The 23,154-nt window shown below is 43.5% G+C and overlaps 1 long non-coding RNA gene across 2 annotated transcripts; it reads right to left on the reverse strand.

Annotated features, from left to right (window-relative positions):
- Positions 1-1,050: 1,050 nt before the first annotated feature.
- On the reverse strand, positions 1,051-23,048 carry LOC114205786 (uncharacterized). Of its 2 annotated transcripts, XR_015768864.1 has the most exons (4): positions 22,953-23,048; positions 18,556-18,677; positions 7,852-7,949; positions 1,051-1,317 (listed from the first exon to the last, which is right to left on the reverse strand). It is a non-coding gene; the product is annotated as an uncharacterized LOC114205786 (long non-coding RNA). The 2 variants fall into 2 exon arrangements; XR_003608471.2 differs by lacking the exon at positions 1,051-1,317 and having other exon boundaries at positions 6,616-7,949.
- Positions 23,049-23,154: the final 106 nt, after the last annotated feature.

Below are 23,154 nucleotides of genomic sequence, written 5' to 3' on the forward strand. Positions count from 1 at the left end.
TTCCAGCTGCTTTTCTTCCTAGAGGTTCACTGGGGTAGCTCCCCCAGGTACTTGGCAGAGAGTCGTGCAGACAGAGGCCAATGATCAGTATTTGTCAAACTGAAAGGATCTGAGTTGTGACAGAGCCAGACCTCACATTTGGTTTTTCTTCCCAAGCAGCTCCCTTTTCTGCCAGGATGTAGATACAAAAAAAAAAAAAAAAGGATGGCATGCATGCTGCGTTTTTTCCTGTGTTCCGTTTTCTGGGTTCTGTGTGCAGGGAAAAGGAGCTCCCCAATTCTTATGGCAGTGGTGAGACACCCAAAAATGTTTTTGCTTTTGTTTTTGTCATCTGCAGCGTTTTCCATGGAAGAGTTCAAAGATGTGGAAATTGACAGAAATGCTGTGAGAAATCTTGAAAGAGGCTTCCTGGCTGCAAGGAATATGCAGGTGCACTCTTGAGGACCCAAGGCTCCCTGGAGGTGTCCTGCTCTCAGAGTCTCTGTTTCACATGAGCTCTCCTGGAAGCCACCACACATTGGTAACGTGTTGTTTTCCTGACACACTATGGGGTGGCCGGGGACAGAGCTGGGGACAGGTGCCCAAACAGTCATGACCCCAGCATGGCTGGCTGTGGGGCTCCCAGGCCTCTACAGCAAAGCTGTGCTCACCAACGGACCAACAGGTCTTGTGAATGTTTTCAGTTCGTGTTTTGCCTTTGTTGTTAGAAGTTGTAGGCTCTGTTGGCATTTGTGAATCGCAGACTTTTTAGAAATTTCTAGAACATGGGCCTTGTGGGTCTCAAGGGCCTGCTTGACATCTGGCTATGAGGTGACAGCACTAGGTCACATAGGCAGGACCCCCACAGCAGGCTACAGGTTAGAGCACCAGAAAGCTGAGCCGGTGGGGGTCAAGGATTCTTTCCTTCCCTCCCAGAAATATCAGAATGGGCCATGAAAGGAGTTCATGGGCATCTGTTGCCTCAGTCCTATTTACTTTTATTTTATTTTATTATTATTATTATTATTTTTTAGTCCTGTTTACTTTTTTTAAAAGATTTTATTTATTTATTTGAGAGAGAGAGACAGCACGAGAGAGCACAAGCTGGGTGAGGGGCAGAGGGAGAAGCAGACTCCCCCATGAGCAGGGAACCCGATGCGGGGCTCCATCCTAGAACCTGGAGATCACGACCTGAGCCGAAGACAGACGCTTCACCGACTGAGCCCCGCCCCCAGGCGCCCCTGGAGTCTCTTCTTATCTCTGGTGAGCAGGTCTTCCTTCTTTGGTGTGTCTGCTCTGCTTGGTTCTCATCATCATGATGCTCACGGTTGCTTCTACCTGTAATAGAGCCATGACAGCCAATGTTTGTAAATCACTCCAGAGCTTAGAGAGCTTTGGTCCCGGACAGGTGGCTCGGTCTTTCTTAGTCTGGAATGAATTTTTGCTGAGGGCTGTAGTTGGATCTCAAGGAAAGAGGCGTGCTCACTCGCGCACGGCTGTATCCACAAACACTCATGGAGGACCAGCTAGGACCAGGCTCTGCTTGATGCGGAGGGAGACGGGGTCCAGTGGAGATTCCTGCTTCCTTAGAGCAATCCCAGCTGACCCAAATAACAAGCTCTAGTTCCAGTGCTAACTAGCTGTTACTAACTAGCATGTGCCCTTGGCAAGCCGCATCCCCTCTTGGGGCTTCAGGCACCCTCCGAGGAGCAAGAAGCCGGACTGGACAACTCAAGTGGCTCCCCTCGGTCTCTCCCGAAGTCCATCCAGTTAATAAAGTCCATGGCCGGGCCAGCCTGAAGGCTGGCTCTATTCTAGGTCATCTCTTTTCAAGAAGTACACAAGGAATAGACTTTGCCCAGGGCTGCACTTACTAGAGTAAGTGTTGCTCTAGTCTTGTTTCCTATTTTTAATAAACACTGATGAGCAACCCTCCTCCCCCCACCGCCCCCCAGGGGGGCTGTGCAGGAGCCCGCTGATTGCTAACCCAGTGCTAGCTTGCTTATTAAGGCCACAAGGACTAGGAACAGCAAAGGAAAATCAAATCTCGATAAAAATCATGGGCTCTCTGGAGCACAGACCTTTATCAAATCCTAGTCTACTGGTAACATCTCAGGACACAGAGAAGCTTTTGCTCTATTTTTGGAACTGCAGGGAGATTTAAATCAATGGCCATTTGTTGAGTGTCACCTGTGGTAGATAGTCTGGGGTGACTGAGCCTCAGCCTCATATGGGAATCAGACATGGCCTACACTTGAATAGGACTTTCCAGTTTACAGAGCATATTCACAGGGTCTCAGTTAATCCTTACTACAACACTGGGAGGAGCTAGACACTCAGAGAGGTGAGGTGATTTCAGTAGGGAGAGGCCAGTGTTAAACAGGAGGGCCTCTGCCTCTAGATTCAGGGTGTTTTGGACTGTATCATGTGACACTGATACAGTTAAATTGTTTGGAGACACAGCCTGGAGAGTTCAAGAAATGTATTCTTATTGTTCTTTATGAAACGTTCTTGGAGGTGTTAACATTTGATACAGGTCTTAAGATGAGTTATGATTTTTTTTTCCTTTTTTACTATTTGAATAGGTCATTATAGATTTGGAAAGCATAATAAAATGCAAAAACCAAACTAACAAACAAAACAAAAGACTTATAATCCCAATACACAGGTGTTGCCACTGTACATGATGTACATTGTTCCTGCCAGTTTTTTCCTTTACATTTTTTTTCTTTAGTTGAAATCACACTTTTTTTTTAAAGACTTTATTTATTTGAGAGAGAGAGAGAGAGCATGGGAGACAGAGAGCACGAGAGGGAAGAGGGTCAGAGGGAGAAGCAGACCCCCTGCTGAGCAGGGAGCCCGATGCGGGACTCGATCCCGGGACTCCAGGATCATGACCTGAGCCGAAGGCAGTCGCTTAACCAACTGAGCCACCCAGGCGCCCCACACTTTTTTTTTTTTTAAGATTTTATTTATTTATTTGACAAAGAGAGACACAGCAAGAGAGGGAATGCAAGCAAGGGAAGTGGCAGAAGGAGAAGCAGGCTTCCCACTGAGCAGAGAGCCCGATCCCAGGACCCTGGGATCATGACCTGAGCCAAAGGCAGATGCTTAACGACTGAGCCACCCAGGCACCCCTGAAATCACACTCTTGACATAGTTTTGAACTGTTTTTCTCTTTAACTTACATTTTATCACATACAGTTTGAATGGGTTGAACTCCAGTAGGAAGTGATGGTGTGTGATTAGTGAATGCTGTGCTAAGAACTTAGCTGGAGAAAAGGTGTGGGGACAGGGAAAGGCAGGGCATATTCAGGAAATGGTGAATAATTCTTTGAGGCTAACCTTGTGGTTCAGTGAGGAATTGCATCCTAGCAGGGAGTCTGGAAAGACATTCAGTGTCAGATGGTGGAGAGAGTTGAATGGCCCCTCAAGGAATTTGTATTCTCATTAAAGAACACTACACTATACATTGTACACATTTAGAAACATACAAACAAAACGTTTAGAAATAATTCACAATCTACACAAATAGAATTGCTATTAATGTTTGATACATGTATAACCTTCCAATGTCTTTCTGTACACAATTATCTTCTTTTTTTCCCCAAAGACACCACACACTGATTCTTTTCTAACCTGATTATAATTCCACAGATGTCTTTCTTGGTCATTAAAAATTCTTTTGCAATAATGGTTTTTAAACATTTGATGCACTGGGAACTCTGTGTTTAAACAAAATCCTATGGAACCACAAAAGCCAAAAAGGATAAAAATAAGGCTATTGTGATCAGAGCATGAGTGAAGGCCCTGATGCCTGCTTGACCCTGGAAGACACCCTGACCCCATTCTGAAAACCACTGTTGCATCACGTCATTTTTATGGCTGCATGGTAAGAATATAGCACCATCTAGTTAATCAGTCAGCTCGGTTGTTTCCAATTTTCTGCTTTGTAAATTGATACTACATTCTTTGAGCACATCCATAATTATTTCCCAATGAAGGTTTTTTAACATGGGCATGACATAATCAGAGCTATTAGTGTGAATGCCAAATACAGTAAAATCTGACTTAACTGGAATTCAGCTAACCACATCCTTAATTAGCCAATTTTCTTTTACTCAACTTTGGGAAACATAGAGGAAACTCCCTCTCTTCCTCCCTCCCTCTTTTTCTCTCTCTCTCTCTCTCAAACACACACACACACACACACACACACAGAAGGAAAGAGAGAAAGAAAATTATGAAATAGGGATAAATTTAACAAATATGTTCAATAAGTGTACTCTGAAAACTATAAAACATTACTGAGAGAAATTAAAGACAAGTATAAATGGTGACATATACCATATTCATCGACTGGAAGATTCAATATTGTTAAAATACCAATTCTTACCTCCCCCCTCCCCCAAATGCCAGTTCTCCTACAAACTCATCTATAGATTAAACACAATGACATTCAAAATTTAGCAGGGTTATTTTAAAATTCAGTAAGCAAAATTTAAAATGTATGTGGAAATCCAAAATAATACTGAAAAAGAGCAGAGTTAGAGGACTTACACTAGCTAGTTTCCAGATCTACTATAAAGCTAAGAGTAATCAAGATAGTATGGTACTGAACTAAAGGTGACATATAATACAGACCAATGGAATAGACTAGAAAGTCCAGAAAGAGACCCCCACAAAAATATGGTCAATTGATTTTCCAGCAAGATGCCAAGACAGTTAAATGGGGAAAGGATGGAAGCGCCTGGGTGGCTCAGTCGTTAAGCGTCTGCCTTCGGCTCAGGTCATGATACCAGGGTCCTGGGATCGAGCCCCACATTGGGCTCCCTGCTCTGCGGGAAGCCTGCTTCTCCCTCTCCCACTCCCCCTGCTTGTGTTCCCTCTCTCACTGTGTCTGTCTCTGTCAAATAAATAAATCAAATCTTTAAAAAAAAATGGGGAAAGGATGATCTTTCAATAAAAGGTGCTGGAATAATTGGTTGGCTACATGCACAAAAATGAACTAAAACTATAAAACTTATTTAAAAAAAGAAAGCAGAGAATATTTTCTTTTTATATTGTAGCAATTTAAAAAATTTTTTATTAACATATACTGTATTATTTGTTTCAGGGGTACAGTTCTGTGACTCGTCAGTCTTACACAATTCACAGCACTCACCATAGTACTTACCCTCCCCAATGTCCATCACCCAGCCACCCCATCCCTCCCACCCCCCTCCACTCCAGCAGCCCTCAGTTTGTTTCATGAGATTAAGAGTCTCTTCTGGTTTGTCTCCCTCTCTGGTTTCATCTTATTTCATTTTTCTCTCCCTTCCCCTATGATCCTCTGTCTTGTTTCTCCAATTCCTCATATCAGTGAGATCATATGATGCTTGTCTTTCTCTTATTGACTTATTTCGCTTAGCATAATACCCTCTAGTTGCATCCACATCGTTGCAAATGGCAAGATTTCATTTTTTGATGGCTGCATAATATTCCTTTGTGTGTGTGTGTGTGTGTGTGTGTGTGTGTGTGTGTGTGTGTGTGTGTCACATCTTCTTTATCCATTCATTTGTTGATGGACATCTAGGCTTTTTCCATAGTTTGGCTATTGTGGACATAAACAGCAGAAAGTCTTAATGACTTGAATTGGGCAAAAAATTTTTAAGTAGGACACATAAAAAATCAATACTTTGGACCATCAAAATAAAAAATATGTGTTTTTTGAAAGCACAATTAGGAAAATGAAAAAGCAAGCCACAGACTGGGAGACTATGTTAGCAAAACATACATAAAATAAAGGATTTGTGTTCACAAGGTATAAAGAACACTCACAACTCAATAACGAGACAAGATAATTAAAATTAGGCAAAAGATTTGAGTGGACATTTTATTTTAAAAATATAGATGCCAAATAAGCACATGAAAAGATGTTCAACATCATTAGTCATTAGGGAAGTGTAAATTTAAACCAAAAGGAGATACTACTACATACCCATTGAAGTGGATAAAGCTTAAAAGATTGATAATGCCAAGGTTTGGCTACAATGTGAAGCAACAGTTTACATTTACTTACCAAGTTAAACATTCACTTACCATATGACTCAGAAATTCCACTCTCGGGTATTTTTCAAGTGAAATGAAAACATTATGTCCACACAAAGATTTATACATGAAGACTCGCAACAGTTTTGTTTGGAGTAGCCCCAAACTGGAAGCAATCCAAAAGTCTATCAGTTGATAAGTAAAGAAAAATCTATATCTTAATGGAATACTGCTTAGCAATTAATAGGTATGAACTGATATACCCAATACCATGGATGAATCACAAAAGCATTACTAAGTGAAAAAAGCCAGATCCAAAATGAATACACACTGTATGTTTTTTTTTAAAGATTTTATTTATTTATTTGAGAGGGAAAGTGAGCAATTGGGGGTGGAGGAGAAGAGGGAGAGGGACAAGCAGACTCTGCACTAAGCACAGAGCCTGATGCAGGGCTCAGTCCCACGACCCTGAGATCATGACCTGAGCTGAAACCAAGAGTCAGATGCTTAACCAACTGAGCCACCCAGGCGCCCCTACACATTGTATGTATTTATATGAAGTTCTAGAAAAGTTCTAGAAAAGGCAAGTCTAGGGGTGCTGGGTGGCTGAGTTGGTTAAGTGTCTGCCTTCAGTTCAGGTCATGATCCCAGGGGACCTGGGATGGAACCCTGTGTCCTCAGGCTCCTCCTCAGTGGGGAAGTCTGCTTCTCCCTCTCCTTCTGCCTCCTCCTGCCCCCCACTCATGCTCTCTCTCAATCTTTGTCTCTCTCTAAAATAAATAAATAAAATCTTAAAAAAAAAAGAAAAGGCAAGTCTATGGTGATGATAGCAGATCAGTGTTTGCTAGGGGTTTGGGGCTTAGAGATAGGAACTGACTGCAATGTTCTAAATCATATTTTTTTGTAGTAGATATATATATATGCCAAAACTCATCATGTACACTTAAAATTGTGAATTTTATTGTAAATAAATTATACTTCTACTGGCATTTGGGTTCATCTTTATTCACTTTTTTTGTCATTTGTCATTCTTCTAGCCACTTAGCTTCACATGTAATGGTTCAGAATTGCAGTGTCTTCTAACATCAAGGATAGAGTTTGTATTTCTGTTTATTTTCTTCGTTGTTTTGAGGTAATTTTTGAGAGAAAAAGAAGTAGGAATGTCTTCTCCTCACCTTCTTAAACTTGGAAGTCTTATAGATGGTATTTAAAACCATGGGACTGGAGCATGGAGCACTGGGTGTTATGAACAAACAATGAATCATGGAACACTACACCAAAACAAATTATGTAATATATGGTGATTAACATAACAATAAAAAAATTAAAAAAAAACCATGGGACTGGAGCTATCCATATTTAATGCATTATTTTACATTTTGAGATACTATACTGAGTTCCTACAATGATAAATAAGGACTGAGTCTCCTATACCTCCCTACTTCCCATTCCCTACCCCCCAACATTGTTACAAAACAATGTTATATCAATAGTCAGTATATATACTCGCTCATGACTGCACAAATGGCATTTACTAGAGAACCACATTAACACTATGTTCATACCAAATTTCTTATCCACTCCTTCACTTTTACTGGAGTTACCCATTTCCTCCTTTTCTTCCCATGTGCCTGATTTTCTATGCATCATTAATTTTTCCTCATGTTCTAACAAAGTCTACTTCAATTCTATCAATGTTTTCCATAATCTCCAATATGTCATATGCATCTTACTCTTGGAGACCTTCCTTTCAGAGCCTTCCTTCCATGTTCTTCAATTTAGACTGGACATTATACAGATGTCGTCTGGAAATTTCCATTCACCATCATCATGGGGACTCACATTGCCTCTTATGTTGTAGATCCCTTGCTTCCTCCATTCTGTGGGTTCCCACCTTGGTTTACTCCCTTCTTTATTGGATCATCACCTCTAGTAGTCCACTAAACGTACAAGGAAAGGGTACAAGGGAAGGAAATGATATTAGTTCTTGCATGCCTGAAATATTTTACCCTTACCTAATGGATGGTTTGGCTGAATACAGAGGTGTAGGGTGCAGATCAGGACACTGAAGTCATCAGTCTCTTGTCCACTACAGTCCAGTGCAGAGAGGTCAATGGATTCTGATTTTCTTTTCCTCCCTAGAAGTTTACAGCATCTTCTCTGTATCCCTGGTATTTGAAAAGTTCACAGTGATGGACCTGACTCTGGGACTTTTTCATTCCTTATGCTAGCCCTTTTGAGTTGGAAACATAGGTTTTAGTTCTGAGAAATTTCCTTATATTATTTCCTTGATAATTTTTTCCCCTTGGCTCTCTATCTGGCATTTCTAGCAGATGGCCTTCAACCCTGTAGACTTCTTTTCTTGCTTTATCTTTTCTCTGCTATTTTCCATCTTTTTATCTTTTTGCTCTGGAATGTTCTCTGAATTTATTTTTTATATTTAGTTTTTATTTTGAAGCTGTCTGATTTCTCCCAATTCTTTTTTCCACTTGTTTTCTGCCTTTCAAGTTAGAAGCCTTTTCCCATGTCCGGAGGTGCTTGGCCATCAGCTCTCAGGAGCCTAGAAAGCTCTTTGCACATAAGCCAGATGTGGGCCCTAGGGCTTCCGCCTAATAGGACAGAGTTCAAACCCACTATGAAGAATCCCAAATGGTCGTTTCTGGAATTTACACTAGAGAAGACTCTCATTTCCTGCCTGGGGAGATGTAAAACTTGCTACCGACATTCTGGAAAGGAATTTAAGAGCAGTATTCAGATTTTCACTCAATTCTCCAGTTCCCAGACTGTGCTTCCTCCTGCCCCACCTGCCCACTCTCCAATTCCTCTTCAATTGCCATCACCTCCTCCTTCCATTTCCTTGGTCCTTGTGGACTTGACCCTTTTATGTGATTGTTATTTTGGTGGAAATAGGAAATAATGCATTATTCAGCCTGCCCTGTGTTGTTTCAGTAATAAGGAGACTGAGATTCAGAGAGGGGTTGCCTTCTTTGTGGGACCCCATGATTCCCCAAGTCACTGCTTCTGTCTGGATCTCAACTTCCTCAGCCATAAAATGGAAGAATTGTTCTAGATGAATTTCAGAAACTTTATATCCTGGAATTGTATGTTTCAAGAGATCAGAACCTGATCTCCATGGCCATTTTTTAAAAAGATTTATTTATTCATTTTTAGAGACAGAGTGTGTGCATAAGTGGGGGGAGGGGCTGAGGGAGAAAGAGAGAGGGGAAGCAGACTCCCTGCTGAGCAGGGAGCCCAACTCGGGGCTCGATCTCAGGACCCTGAGGTCATGACCTGAACTGAAACCAAGAGTCAGAAGCTTAACGGACTGAGCCACCCAGATGTCCCTCCGTAACTATTTAATTTGTCCTATTTTTGGTGCTTTCATGATGTCCCACCAATCCCCTTCTTTTTGGGGGGTTGGGGAGGGGTAGAGGGAGAGAGAGGATCTTAAGCAGGCTCCACAGCCAGTGTGGAGCCCAGACATGGTGCTTGATCTCACAACCCTGAGATCATGACCTGAGCCAAAATCAGGAGTCTGACACTGAACCCACTGAGCTACCCAGGAGCCCCCTCCAACCAACCCCCTTCTAAGATTTCTTCTCCCCTTCTCCCAAATCAAGGGCTACAGGTAAAGGCTGGCTTCGTGGGTGTGGAGCCTATACAGTCACACAGGACCCTATACTCAGAAAGGTCCTGAGCTTTGTTTAATAGTCTGCTGCTCTGGCCTGAAAATTTTTATTAATTTTTGAACCAGGGGTGCCACTTGCATTTTGTGCAGGGCCCCATGAGTTATGTAGGTAGTCCTGGCCACAGGATGGTCACCAGCCAGGACTCCTCTTTCAAGGATTTTATAGCCCGTAGCCGGAGCTACAAGTCCTGTGGCTCTGCTGAGTCTGCTTCCTGAAAGGGAGGGAGGAGCATGGAGAGGAGCACCTCCCGACTAGAAATGGAGAAACCAGCCCCCAACAGGTTCTGCAACTTGCCTGAGATCTTATCACTCAAGAGTCTGGGAAACTCCTGAGTTATTTAAGGCAAACTCGGGAGTACCTCACACAATCTTAGAAGGTTGTTTTGCTTCTGTTTAATTGGGACCGTGCCTTCTGGCGGTTGATGTCCTTTATGACAAGGCGATTTTGGATCCAGAGGACTTTATTCATCCATCTGCTCATTCACTAAAGAAACCTTTACCAAGCACTTACTCTGGGAGCAGGGAGAGTGGACTCTTTGGAGCCCTCTTGCCCCCCCGCCCCCCCCTGCTGGCCGCACCACCTGACCTGACCTCCTGAGGCTCAGTTTTTCTTCCTGTTTGATGAGAAGAGAATAATTGCCTCCCAGTTCAATGCTGAGATGACCTGTGTAATGGGCCTGGTGCCGTGCCTGACACACAATGTGCCCAGCAACTACTCATTCCTCCAGCCTTCTTCCCAGCACTAGGCAAACCACAAAAGATTTCAGCTTCAGCTGTGAACAGAGCAGGCCACAAGCAGGCCTGGGAACACCCAGAAGGTCCATTCACTGGGAGGGGATGTACTAGAGTCTCTCTTCCCTTCAGCAAAAATGTTTTTTTTTTTTAAAGATTTATTTATTTATTTGAGAGAGAGAGAGAGAGAGTACATGAGAGGGAGGAGGGTTAGGGGGAGAAGCAGACTCCCCGCTGAGTGGGGAGCCCGATGCAGGACTCGATCCCGGGACTCCAGGATCATGACCTGAGCCAAAGGCAGTCGCTTAACCAACTGAGCCACCCAGGCGCCCCTTCAGCAGAAATGTTGATGGGAGCCCAAGGACGAAGTCTCATGCATCTGAGAAGTGTCCGGATGGTGTTTGCTTTCAGGAACATCCCTGTGCTTTGTGATTAACATTTAATAGGTTCCAAGAAAGCTTTGAAGTTAATAATATGTCTCCCCTCCCTTTCAACCTATGATGATCTTTCAACCGATGATCTTCAAGTGATACACTTACGTCTGTAATGAAATTTGGAGGCTCTGGCAAGGAGCAAGCCAAAGACTTGCTCTTAATTTTATTGAAAAAAAAAAAACCTTAAAAGTCTACTTATGAAAATTAAGCCCACAGAGAGGCATGGCCCAGGAATGTGTCCTTAGAAATGCCTCTTCCACAGGCTGTGCCTGTTCAGTGAGATAAATGAGGGGAATGCTCTAGTAAATTTAGCCTCATGACAACTTATGGCATTCATTCTCACTTTCCAGTTTATAGAGCTTTGACAAAGCCTTTGCACATCTATCACCTCATTTGTACCTTACAATCTCAGAAGGTGTTTTGTGGAAGTTATTATCCCCACACTGCAGATGAGAAAACTGGGCCCCGGAGAAGTGACCTGTGCAGGTCACGTAGCTACCCCAAATGTTATCAGGGCCAGGATTCAAATCTACTCTCCTTATTGCAGAGTCTCTGCTCTTTTGCCTCCTTGAAATAGTATTTAGTTATTCCCACACTTAGTAGAACCTCCGTTACTAAACTTTTAGCTGAGGTGTGCTGGGTTCCAAGCCCTGGGATGCTGGCAGCATCAAAAAGTCAGGAGAAGGCAGTGGGACCAGCTCTAATGTGGCCACCAGGGCCCCTGCCTGGCGGAGTGGTGGTCACATTCCTGGAATTCCCATGGCCTGGTCAGGACAGAATAATGCAGCCCCTCAGGCTCATCAGGGGCCAGATCTGTCCCTCTCACCCACTCAAGGGCTTTGCTTGGACTTTGCCTGTAATCTCCCCTCTTTCTCCTACTAGCCAATATTTCTTTTCCATGAGCACACAAACATGTTGCAACTTCCCTATTTAACCCCACTGTGTCTTCCTATAGGGTTGACCAACTCTTTAATCTTCCTTTCAGCAAAATTCCCATGGGCCTTGTCTTCACTGTCTACTGCTTCCTCCCATTCTGCCTTGAACCCATGCCAATCAAACTTCCACCCTTCCTACTTGACCGAAATCATCTTGTCCATGACAACTATCTTGCTGGGTCCTGGGCTAAGCTCACCCAACTCTTAATGGCATTTGACATTTTCTTCTTTCTTGAAACACTATTCATGTGGCTCTGGTCACCGCCCTTCACTGGTTCTCTCCTTCTACCATCTTTGCTGGATTGTTCTGTTCTGACTTCTACCTGTTACAATGCCCTCATCTCAGCCCTGGTCCCTTTCCCCTCATCTATGATCTACACTCCCTAGGTGTCTCCATTTAGTCCTGGGCTTTAAATCTCATGTTTATACCACAGCTCCCAAATTCACATCTCCAGCCAGAACACCTCCCCTGAATTCCAGACTCATTTGTGCGACTTCCTATTCAGTATCTCTTGTATTTCTTACAGTCATATCAAACTTAACATGGCCCAAATCTAGAGCTCACCCCCTAACCTGCCCATAACCATCCCAGTGAAGGGCTCCACCATGACCTTACCACGCCATCTTCGATTCCTCTCTTTTTCTCACAACTACACCCAATTCATTGTTGGCTCCACCTTCAAAGTATATCTATTTCTCCTTGCCCACAAAACTAAGTACTGGTCCTCCCAGTGAGTCATTTTCATTCCTTCTTCTCCTCCTTGGTCCATTCCCCACAGAGACCTGAACAATACTTCAAAGTGTAAATTAGACCATGCCGCTCTTGTGTTCAAAAATCCTTCAATGACTTCTCAGCACACTTAGAATTAAATTGAAATGCCTAACCATGGCCTCAGAAGGAATATTCAAAATACCCATATTCAATAATATATTCATGTATAAGAGTCTATATAAATGGAAATTTAAAATGTATTCCCTTTTATTCTCTAAATAACCCAAACTAAATCTGTTTATAGAATAAAACTGCGGGGCACCTGGGTAGCTCAGTGGGTTAAGTAATCAACTCTTGATTTCGGCTCAGGTCATGATCTCAGTGTTATGAGATCAAGCCCCGTGTGGGGCTCTGTGCTGGGTGTGGAGTCTAATTGAGATTTTGTCTCTCCCTCTCCCTCTGCCCCTTCCCCACCAACCCTGAAATAAATAAATAAATAAATCTTTTAAAAAAATTTTATTTGAGAGAGAGAGTGAAAGAGAGAGAGCACAAGAGGGGGTATGGTCAGAGGGAGAAGCAGACTCCCCACTAAGCAGGGAGCCCGATGCGGGACTCGATCCTGGGACTCCAGGATCATGACCTGAGCCGAAGGCAGTTGCTTAACCAACTGAGCCACCCAGGCACTCAAATAAATAAATCTTTAAAAAAAGAATAAAACTGCCAACAAAATAAGTTACAACAGAGCATTCACCAAATCAGTCTAATAATTTCTAGGTCATTTGTTCGTTTTCAGAAATTATTGGTGTGATCTTTTGATATAGTCTTACAAATTAAATAATGTCCCTATTGGAGATGTGATTTGACAGAGGGAAATGCATGCAACTTTTCCAAAAACTTCCCCAATAAATCAGTAGCCACTAGGTTAACTTGTAGTCTCAAAATTAGAGAATTTCTCTCAATAACAATATTGTTTGTGGTAATGAATTGTCTCTCAGCTGCTATTCAACCAAGAACAATTATATTAAAATATTTTCTGATCCTTACAGTATCATCTGAGGTTCTTCCATATTCAACATCTTATTATTGGCTAAGTCACAAAACCTTTTGTGGAGCCCCATGTCTAATGATGTTGAGCCCGATCCTTCCTGAGAGGCTCAGAGAATGGCTGCCAAAACTGCGTGCTCTACTAGGCTACTCAGTTTTGACTCCTGGCTCAGACGCTTACACAAATTTTAGATAACCTTTGTTTTAGTTTTCTTGTCTGGAAAATGGGGCTCATGGTGAGTTAACAAGTTTAGAATGGTGCCTGGCTCAGAAAATGCTAGATATGCATTAGCTCTCACTTTACTAGGAAAACCCTGTTGTTAATGCCCTTGACTAGAAGGCCTGTGGTGGGTTTTGACAAAGGGATGCCCTTCACTGGAAGTGAAATTGAGTATGAATGGTGAAAAGTGGGAGCTGCACTCTGGAAACCTCGGGCTCTTCCTTCCTTGCAGCCTCCTTCCTGTGGAGGGAGTACTGCTATGCCAACAAAGCCCCAAATGCCTGGCTAGTACTTGTGTGGGCCCCCCACTTGTCTGCTCCCCCAGCCCTCTCTGAGCCAAAACTCCATTAAGGCTATCATCTTTACAGGCTGGCACAGGTTAAGTGGGAAGTACAAGGCAGCCATGGCCTGCTGACTGCCCCCCCCCCATTGATCCATGAGGTCCCCCTTCTCCCTTCCCTCTTCCCCTGTGGGAGCCAATGATGGTAGCCAGGAGGTGGGATCTACTGGGTACAGCTGGTATAATGCATGGGACAGACCATGGATGTACTGGCTGGTATCAGTCCTGTGGGGCCAGGGGACCTCCGGGCAGTCAGGGCCCTGCCCAGTGCTCTCACCCTGAGGCCCACAGCTCTACCTCTTACCCATTATCCTGGCCACGCTGGCTTCCTTTTGTTTCTCAAACACACCAAGCCTAGTGCAGCCTCAGGGCCTTTTCACTCTCCCTGGGATACATTTCCCCACATTCCTGCATGGCTCTCACATTCCCATCTTGGCTCTACTGGCCCTTCTTCAGGGAAGTCTTCCTCATGACCCTATACAAATTCTGTTCACTTCACCCCACCCCAGTCACCCTATATACCTACCTGGCTTTAAAGCATGAATGACTCCCTAAAATTGTATTTTATATTTATCTGTTTCCTATCATTCTGCCATGATATGGCTGAAAGAGCAGATGACAAATACTGCTGCAAATTCTGTTAAGAGATGCAGAACCTGCTGAAAATTTAGAAGAAAACGAGTGTTATGTCAGAGGTTTACAATGTGAAGTTTTGCTATCCGGCAGGATAAAATATAGATATTTCTAACAAGTCCCTGCTTGTGGTAGTCACTGGGTTCCATTTCAGTCATGGAACATGGGAAGGACTGCTTCTGAGGGGCCATTCCTGGGAAGATGCATCAGAGAACATATGTTCTCCACAGTAAATCGTATCTTTTATACAAGAGCTACTTGGAGGGGCACCTGGGTGGCTCAGTCGGTTAAGCTCCTGCCTTTGGCTCAGGTCATGATCTCGGGGTCCTGGGATCGAGCCCCGCATCGGACTCTCTGCTCAGCAGGGAGCCTGCTTCTCCTTCTCCCTCCACTGGTTCCCCAGCTTGTGCTCTCTCTCTGTCTCTGTGTCACATAAATAAATAAATAAATAAATAAATAAATATCTTAAAAAAAAAAAAAGCAGAGACAAACCTGAAAACTGTTTAAAAAAAAAAAAAGAGCTACTTGGAGATACCATGTCCATGGACTCACTGACTAGACCCACTTTGACTAGAATGGCAGAAGAGCTCTGGGATGAGGCTACAGACGGCCAGGGAGATTCGCCCGCCGCCTCCTTCCCCAGCAGTGAATGGCAGCGGCGGCTACAGGCAGAGGGGCACGCGTGACTGTGGAATGCCCTGGACGCAGCTGATTTTATAAACACGGGACCTTTCAGATGTCATGGGATCCTTACCGTAACCTGTAATGAGCCGAATACCCATAAACATCTTTTGTTCCACATAGAAGGCTGTTGTCTATCTCGTGGCAAAATACTTAAAAGACCTGTCAGACTTACAGATGAGTTATCTTTTTTCTCGTGAAACAAAAACGCAAGTATTCCTGCAATGACAAGTGGTTGTCAGTAGTACTGCCTGGCAGGTCTTTTTGAAATTGTGAATATACTTAATTTGTCCCTTCGGGGTAAAGGGGCTGTTTCAACAAAGTGAGCAGTTGAATGGCTGGGTGTGTTGACTGACCTTATCTTCGGATTTACGATCTCAGATGTCCAGGGGGGCCCTAAAGGTGCCTGACAATTTAGTAGATTTCTGATTTTTCTGATTTAACTCTCCCATTCCCCAGAGGTATTACACCTCTGACCTCTCCTGGGACCTCGAGCAACCCTCCTGACTCTCACACTCAGCTCATGACCTCCTTCCCATTTCACCAGAAGCAGTCAGAAGAGCCCTTTCCTCACGTCCCCACCAGGCCTGTGCCACAGCTGTGGTACCGTCCTGCCACAGCTGAATTGTCTATGCTCCGGCCAATCCCTCTGCCTGAGCTGCGGACCCATCCCTTCCCAGCTCACTGAAAGCCCCTAAAATCATTCCCTGTCTTCCCAAATCTGAAACAAGCAAGCAAAGAAATAAAACCAGACAAACAAAAGTCTGCCTTGACTTTACGTTGTCTCCCAGCGATGGCACCCCTGCTTCTGTCTACGATGAAATCCCTCACAAGAGTGGTCTACACTCTTCTTCTGCCCTTCATCCCCAACACGGAAACCACACTTGTCAAGGGCAGTGATGACCCCATGTCCAAATCTGATGCTCACATCCTGGTCTTCATCTTGCAATTCTCAGGAACTTTTGAGGAAGCTGATGGCCCCACCTTTTGGACACACTTTCTTTGCTTGGCTTCCAGGATACCACATTCTCCTGGTTCTCTTCTGCTTCTTGGGCATTCATTCTCAGCTTCCTTCTTGCTCCCTACTTAAATATGTTGGGAGTGGCCGGGTCTCGGTCCTTGGACTTTTCTATCCACACATCCTTGATGATTTTATCCAGCCTCTGATTCCCAGATTCCTACTTCCAGTCGTTAGCTTTCCACCAAACATCAAACTCACCTGCTCAACAGCATGGTCAACGTCCCCACTTGGATACTGAGTAGGCATTGCTAACTTTTAAACATCCCAGCAAACTCTTGATTCTTTCCTCCACTCTATCATAAGCCCACACGTGTCTCCCTGGTCTCCACAAACGGAAACTGCATTCTCATGCACGTTCAGACCCAGAACTTTGCAGTAACCTTCACTGTCTTCTCTCTCACCCCCCACATCCGATCCATCAGGAAGACTGTGACTTTGAAATCTGTCCAGAGGTTGACTGTTTCTCCTCAGTGTCTACACCCTTGCTCTGCCCTCAGCCCACATGTAGGCCACTTCAGTGGCCTCCTAAGTGATCTCCCTGCTCCCCCCTGCTCCCTACATCCCCCTACTCCTTCCTGATCCCCCCTACTTTCCACTGTCCCCAGAGGGACCCTTCTAAAATATGAGTCAGCTGCTGTCACTCTTCTGCCTTCCATCTCACTGAGAATAAAACCTGATGTCCTTCCTATAATCCCCAAGACCTTATCCCTCATCTGGCCTGGCTGCCTCTCTGACCTCATGGCCTCTATCACACACCTCCTTGCTTTCTCAGGGCCACTTCACTGTCTCAAGGTCTTTGCACCTGCAGTGCTGATCCCCCACCTATTTGCATGGCTCAGTCCCCTGCTTCTTTTAAATCTCCTCTCAAATGTCACTTTTATTTGAGAAGCCTTCCCAGACCACTCTGTCTAAAACAGCAACTCCCAGCATGCCTGTGTGGCTCAGTTGGTTGGGTGTCTGACTCTTGATTTCAGCTCAGGTCATGATCTCGGGGTCCTAGGATCGAGCCCCGTGTCAGCCTCCGCACTCAGCAGGGAGTCTGCTTGGGGATTTCTCTCCCTCTCCCTCTGAACCTCCCCTCCCTCTAAAATAAATAAATAAATCTTAAAATAAAATAAAATAGCAACTCCCACCTCCAACCTTTCCTCCTGTCTATTCTATTTTCATATTCTGCTTTCTTTTTCCTCATGGAAGTTTTTTGCCACCTGACATATTTTATAATGACTTAATTATGCATTCATTATGTGACTCTACCAGCTACAATGTAAGCTTCATGAGGTAGAGATTGTTTTTGTTCGTTGCTTTATTCCCTGTCCCTAAAACAGTGTCTGGCACCTGCTAGGCACTCCTTTGTGTAAGGAATGAAAAAGTAATCACTTTTTTGGAAGACATATGTGCTATGGAGACTACATTTGGAGAATGAATGTTTACAAATGTTTCCATTGGTATGAAAATACTTGGTCTTCTTTATCTTTGTGAGGTATCTTTTTCTGCTATGATCACCATAAAAAGGAGTATTAAAGTAAACTAAATTTAGGACAAGAACTACAGATCTCTGTATCACATAGTGTTAAGACAAGATTAATTACAATAGTACTAATATTTTCATTGGAACGGAGGTTATTTAATTAATAATTTATATTTTTAGCTTATTTTGATATTTATGAGTGTCCTATAATATACATCATTAGAACAGTCCTGCGTGTGTATAATTTATACAAAAATACGTATCTATATAATGGGGATATATGTTCAAAATTCTTTTCTGAGAGTGTACTATCTAGAGGAAGAGGCATTTGGATAGGATTAGCTCTGGGGACATATTTTAGGGTTTTGTTACATAACATTCTACTCCGATAACCAATTTCTGTGGCTTACCTATTACTTTGTAGCAAACTACTATTATAATAACAATTATAATAACAAAGTATGTCAGAATTTAGTGTGGCTTAGAAAAAATAACCATTTTGTTGACTTGGAATTCTGTCAGTCATGAATTTGGGCAGGACTTGGCTGGGTGGTTTTCTGTTCTACCTGGCATGGGGCGAGGGCTGCGTGTAGCTAGTGACCGGGCTAGGCTGGGAGATCCAAGAAGGTTTCACTCACGTGTCTGACACCTCAGTCCTCTGTGTCGCCTCGCTCGTACACATGGCGTGCTTGGGCTTCCTCACAGCATGGCTGTCTCAAGGGAGTTGGACTTCTTGCCGCTGGCTTTCAGGACAGCACATCTGAGGAAAAGCAAAAGCTGCAAAGACACTGCTTAGAAGTTATATAACACCACTGACTCAGAATTCTGTTGCTGAAAGCTGGCCACAAGACCATGGCCGATTCAAGGGGCAGGGAGATGGACAGCATCTTTCAACGGGAAGAGTGGCAAAGAACATAAGTCTACTTTAAATCCACCACAGGCTTCTTTTGCACATCATGATTTTGTGAGATTCATCTATGTTGTTGCCTATAATAAGTATTCATTCTTTCTCATTACTGTATAGGATTCCATGGTATGACTATCACAACTTGCTATTGATTCTCCCACTGATGGACATTTGGTTGGTTGTAATTTGGGGCCGTTATAAAGAAAGTTTAATGAAAATACTTGTACATATCTTTTGGTGAACATATGTACTAATTTCTCTTGGGTATATATCTAAGGGTAGAATTGCTGAGTCATAATTAGCCTACAGTTAGCATTACTTCCAATTTTCCAAAATATTTCTGCCAATTTTCACTCCCATCAGCAATGTAGAAGAGACTGAGTGTATCCACGTTTTTGCCGAACCTTCGTATCTTTTTAACTTTAGCCATCCCAGTGGATGTGTTGTAGCATCTCACTGTGGGTTTAATTTGCATTTTTCTGATGAGTCATGATGTTGAGCAGCTTTTCATGTATTCATTGGTCTTTTAACTATCCTCTTTCGTGAAATAGTTGTTAAAGTCTTTTGCCTACTTTTTAATTTTTTTTTATTGATTTGTAGTGGATATAAATACCTTGTAAATACCTTTTCTCAGTCTGTGGGTTGCCTTAACAATTTTGATGAACTAAAGTTCTTAATTTTAATGAAGTCCAATGTAACAGTCTTCTCTTTCATGAATAGTGCTTTTAGGATTGTGCTTCTCAGGAAATCTGTCCTATCTCAATTCAGAAAGATATTTTCTGATTTTTTTTCTGCTTTACTTACTATATGTGGGATTGTGATCTGTTTCAAATTAATTTTTTATATGGTGTGATGTAGGGGTCAATATTTTTTTCATATGAATGTGCAACTGATCCAGAATCATTTATTGAAACACTATACTTTCCCCACTGAATTTTAGTAGCACCTTTGTTGTAAATCAGTTTATCTTACATGTTTTTGGCTCAGTTTTTGGACTTTCTATTCTGTTCCATTGATCTTTTGGTCCATTCTTGCACTACTGTTTGACTTATATATTTTCTAATGTTAAACCAACTTTAGATTTCTAGAATAAACCCAACTTGGTTTTGATTTATTAATCTATTTATATATATTGCTCAATATAACAAAGGACATGCGTTCAATTTGCTGATATTTTGTTTGGAATTTTTACATCTGTTTCTGAGACAGAACGGACTTTAATTTTTACTTTTCTTCATATATCTTTGCCACGATTTGATGTCAAGGTTATGCTAGCCTCATAAGATGTGCTGGTAAATGCACTCACTTTTCCCATTATTTAGAAGTCTGTGTACAGGGCGCCTGGGTGGCTCAGTCGTTGGGTGCCTGCCTTGGGCTCAGATCATGATCCCAGGGTCCTGGGATCAAGTCCTCCATTGGGCTCCCTGCTCAGCAGGAGCCTGCTTCTCCCTCCCCCGGTCCCCCTGCTTGTGTGCCCTCTCTTGCTATCTCTCTCGTCAAAAAATAAATAAAATCTTAAAAAAAAATGTGTACGATGTGTACTATTTCTTTCTGAAACATTTGGTAGAATTTACCATCTTTAACTCATATGAAATTGGGGTTTTCTTAGTGAGGTTTTTTTATACATAGAATCTATTTCTTAAATAAATATAGAATTGTTCAGATTTTCTATTTCTTCTATATACCTTTCAGTAACTTGTATTTTTCTAGGAATTTGTCCATCTCATCAAAATTTCAAATTTATTGGCCTAGAGTTACTGGCTCTATTACAGAATTGAGCAATGGTTAGTGTTGGCTTCTGTGTCTGTCACTTATGTGGAAAGTTGGGTATAGTAGCTGCTTGTGCATAAAAGCGGAGCTGGGGTCCTTGCTAGGATTTAAGTCCACCCTTATTAGGCTAGAAGGGCTAAACATATCTCTTTCTGATATACACATTCTTTAGATATGTTAATATGTTCAATCAAGGTGTTCAATAAAATATTGGCCCAGACTGCTCAACTCCTCAGTTCCTTTAAAGGTTTATTATCTCTGTTCTAATTTTATTTCCCTGTTTCCTCTTCTTGGGGTTACCTCAATGTTGCTCCACCATACCACCTCTATGTAGCTCAACTGTTTTCCAGATATTTACCCACAGGGTGCCTGGGTGGCTCAGATGGTTAAGCGTCTGCTTTACCTCAGGTTGTGATCTCCGGGTCCTGGAGCCCCCTGCTCAGTGGCGGGGGTCTGCTTCTCCCTCTCCCTCTGCCCTCCCCCGCTCATGCTCTCTCTCTCTCTTTCTCAGATGGATAAATGAAATTTAAAAAAAGAAAGAAATATACCCACATTCAAGCTCACCTGCAGCATAAGGCAGAATACAGCTCACTGAGCACTTCCGCCACTGATCATTTCCATTAGACGGAAAAAAAAAATCTGTGCCAATCTGATAAGCAAAAATGACACCTGAGCCAGAGATTTAAGACCTGCATATTAAAGCTTCTCTGTTAAACCCCTCCTCTAAGGGTTTTAACAGAGAAGTCTTATAGTCTAAGAAAACATTTTCTTCCAAAGGGCTGACTTTGCTCAAAACACTCAATTTTCTCTGAAAGAACGGCTGGAAAAATCTGTGACTCATTTCTGTGTCACCACATGTCCAAAGTCTCAAATCAAGGTCTGTCAACTGTTTCAACTCTTTTGCATATACATGAAAATCTTACAAAGTCATTCATCTATTCAACAAATATTGATTGATCACATCCTGTGAGCTAAGAACTGTTCCAGGCCCTGGATATATAGCAAGAAACAAAAAGACAAAGACAAACTTTCCTGATCTTGTATTTTAGTTCAGTACATTAACTCCTCAGTTGCACATTCAGTACCACCCCTTCCTGTTCTAATATTTCAACATTTGAAATCAGGGCTGATCTAGAAAATAAAAGGGTTATGATCAAGCTTTTCTTAGGACAGTCCTTAATGCTGTAAAGATAAGGGAAAGTTTTTCAGAAAGAGTCTGAAGTTGCACAGAGCCAAGCCTGGCAAATGACGGGGGCGACACAAATGGACAGAACGTTTGTCTAGTGCCGTGATAAAATAATGAGACTGACTGCTCCACTGGACTGGGGGTCTCTTGAAGGCTGGGACTCTTTATCTCTCATTTCCCAACTGCTGGCACAGTGCCTGGCATACAGTGGGTGTTTAATAATTTTGTGACATAAATGAATTGACAAGTAAATAAGGAGTAAGTGAATAGAGAGCCAGTCGTTCTCTATTCTCATCTAGTCCATGACTTTAAATACCATCTAGACAGAGAGAACTCCCAAGTGTGTTATCTCCAGTTCAGAATTCACTTGAGAACGCTAGACTCCAATATCAAATTGTCTTCTCATCCTACCTGGAGGTCTTACCAGCATGTCTAACAGGTCCAAAGTCAAACTCTTAGTTCCTCCTCTACCCGACTCCCAAACGGTTCCACCCACAGCCTGCCCCACTCAGTGATAACTTCACCCTTCCAGAGCTCAGGTCAAAAATCTTGGAAGTCACCCTTGGCTCTTTTCTTTCTCCTACCGCCCACTTCCTGTCCATCAAGTTATCCTTACGGCTCTACCTTCACGATCTGTATTTCTAGAACCTCTGTATTTCTCACTGTCTCTAGTGCTTTTACCTGGTTCAACTTACCACTGGATCTTGTCTGGATTATTTTCCTAGTCTCCTGACTTGTCTCCTGCCCTCGCCCCCCTCAGTCTCTTCTCCCCACAAGGGTCAGACTGGTCTGCCAAACGTAAGTCAGGTCGTGTAACTCACCCAATAGCTTCCAAGTAAAATCCTCACCTAATACTAGTAGTATCTGATTCTTACAGAGGAGGAAACTGAGGCACAGGGAGCAGAATGCACCCGGCTCTACCTCAACAGCCGTGTTCTTTCCTCCAGAACCCCATGCCTCTCCCGTGCCAGTGAAAGCCAGAACGGAGCGGACCCGGGGAGCGCCCGCGTCCACGCTGGGGAGGGTGGGCCGCCCCCGCCGGTGGGCCGCCCCCGCCCCCGCCCGCCCCCGGCAGCATGCAGGGGGAAGACGGTCCCGCATCGAGCCGAGCCGGACCGAATCAGCTCAGCAGTAGGGGCGCCCAGTTTCTTCCCGAGCTCGGCTCCAGTTACCTCGACTGGGGAAGGAATGAAGTCTGGGAGGGGGCTGCAGGGGGTGCGGAGCTTCCCTCCCGTAGCGAGCGGAGACGAACCCGCGGCTCCAGGCGCCCGGAATCCAAAGCCGCGGTCTCGGTTTCCGCCCGGTCGGCTCCTCCGGCGCTCCCGGAAGCTGCCCTCGCTGCCCGGGTAACGGGCCGGCGGGGGCGGGGGGGCG

The sequence above is a fragment of the Eumetopias jubatus genome, unplaced genomic scaffold, assembly GCF_037043125.1.
Source record: "Eumetopias jubatus isolate StellerSeaLion01/CBP00866 unplaced genomic scaffold, mEumJub1_p1.0 scaffold_9, whole genome shotgun sequence".
NCBI classification, from domain to species: domain Eukaryota; kingdom Metazoa; phylum Chordata; class Mammalia; order Carnivora; family Otariidae; genus Eumetopias; species Eumetopias jubatus.